This window comes from Microtus ochrogaster, unplaced genomic scaffold (assembly GCF_000317375.1).
Source record: "Microtus ochrogaster isolate Prairie Vole_2 unplaced genomic scaffold, MicOch1.0 UNK116, whole genome shotgun sequence".
Lineage (NCBI taxonomy): Eukaryota > Metazoa > Chordata > Mammalia > Rodentia > Cricetidae > Microtus > Microtus ochrogaster.
The window spans coordinates 734758-736154 of record NW_004949214.1 but is presented as its reverse complement, the minus strand read 5'-3'; the positions used below and the strand labels follow the sequence as shown (position 1 = coordinate 736154).

Sequence of the window (1397 nt, the reverse complement as noted above, 5' to 3'; positions counted from 1 at the left end):
TCATCAAGTTACTTTCTCCTCATCCAATGTTAAATAATACTTAGGAGCTATCCATTTTTAAGTATTATTTTAATTCATACTATTGTCTAAAACGGAACACAGCAGAAAACTACTCAAGGGGGCTAATGAAGCTAAAGAGTCCTGCCCTTAGAAGCAAAACATTCCTACCCCATCCAGCCTTCCCCTAGCCCCACGAGCGTGCATCTACAACCTTCCCCCATTTTAAAGACGGATAAGATTCCCTGGGAAATGGTGGATTGTAGGATTTTGGGGGAGGGGAAGGGAAGTATAGGGAGCAAGGGAGAGAAAGAGATGACTTCCCAATTTAGGAGAATTGGTCGACGTACCCTAAAAGACTGTTCTTTCCTATGTAACATGAGTAAAGTGAATAGCTACTACTTGGTGACGATACCAGTTTTATTGTCTCCGATTGGCAAATAAGAAAAAAGATTGACAGTATTGAGTGAAGGGAATGTAGGGGGCGGGCTGTTATGTTAATGGAGGGATAAGCCAGGGCTGGAGCTCATTGATGACGCGACCCTCACGTGACCAGCAGTCGACGTGTGCAGAAGTCCTTATAGTCCAGGCCCAATTCCTCAGTAGCAGCTCAGTCCTGCAAGAGAAGAGTAACCCAGCGCTTTCCAGGTACTTTACTAGTGGGCGCTGGCTCAGAGACCGTAGGGTGGAGGGAGCAAAGCTCAGAAAGCACGCTCATCCTGCACTATTTCTCTTTCTTAGGATTCTGCTAAACTATTTTGTGCGAAAGGTTTGAGACTGCTTAGTGAGGGATGGGGCAGACTGTGAGGGAGGTAGTTAAAGAGTCCCGCAGAGAGAAAGAAAAGAGAGGGGCAAAGGCAAAATACGAGAGAGACAGAGAAAAAAACAGTAACAATGTGAGAAAAACTTGTCTCGTTCTTTTCTCTCTTGCTGGGAAACGGAGGGTACAGATGAAGGCGGGGTTGCCACAAAAGGAGGGAGAAGAGGGGGACCTGGAAGAACTTTGTGCTATCAACGCTTATATTCGTATAAGAGACCTTTTGATCTACGCACTGGCGTGCTCACCAAGCACTCCTGTCTTTCTTCAGGACTCTTGTCTTTGGGACGCGACATAAATCGAGGTGCAAGAAGAGAGGCAAATCTTCAGATACCTACAGGTCAGTGCAAGGGTGCGATTGCTTTAGGTCCCTCTGGGTGGGGGTAGAAGTGTGGAAGACACCAAAGCACATCCCAGGGGCGCCTCAGCGACTTTCCATCCGGATTAAGCACAGAAAGCCCGTGCAGATCCTGCAGCGGAAAAGGGGTGAAAGAATAAAGGGGAGAGGCTAAAGACATTTGAGAGAGAGAGAGAGAGAGAGAGAGAGAGAGAGAGAGAGAGAGAGAGAGAGAGAGAGAGAGAG

General features: G+C 47.2%; 1 protein-coding gene across 2 annotated transcripts in view; it reads left to right on the top strand.

The window, feature by feature from the left end:
• The first annotated feature begins 474 nt into the window (after nt 1-474).
• Nucleotides 475-1397, top strand: part of Tceal8 (transcription elongation factor A like 8) — a 2362-nt gene continuing 1439 nt past the window's right edge. Inside the window, exons 1-2 of one of the 2 annotated variants that reach the window (XM_005371623.2) lie at nt 475-645; nt 1086-1154. The gene's annotated coding sequence lies outside the window, so the exon portion shown is untranslated. Of the gene's footprint in view, nt 646-940; nt 1155-1397 lie in introns of both variants that reach the window. The other variant, XM_005371624.2, reaches the window with a different exon arrangement.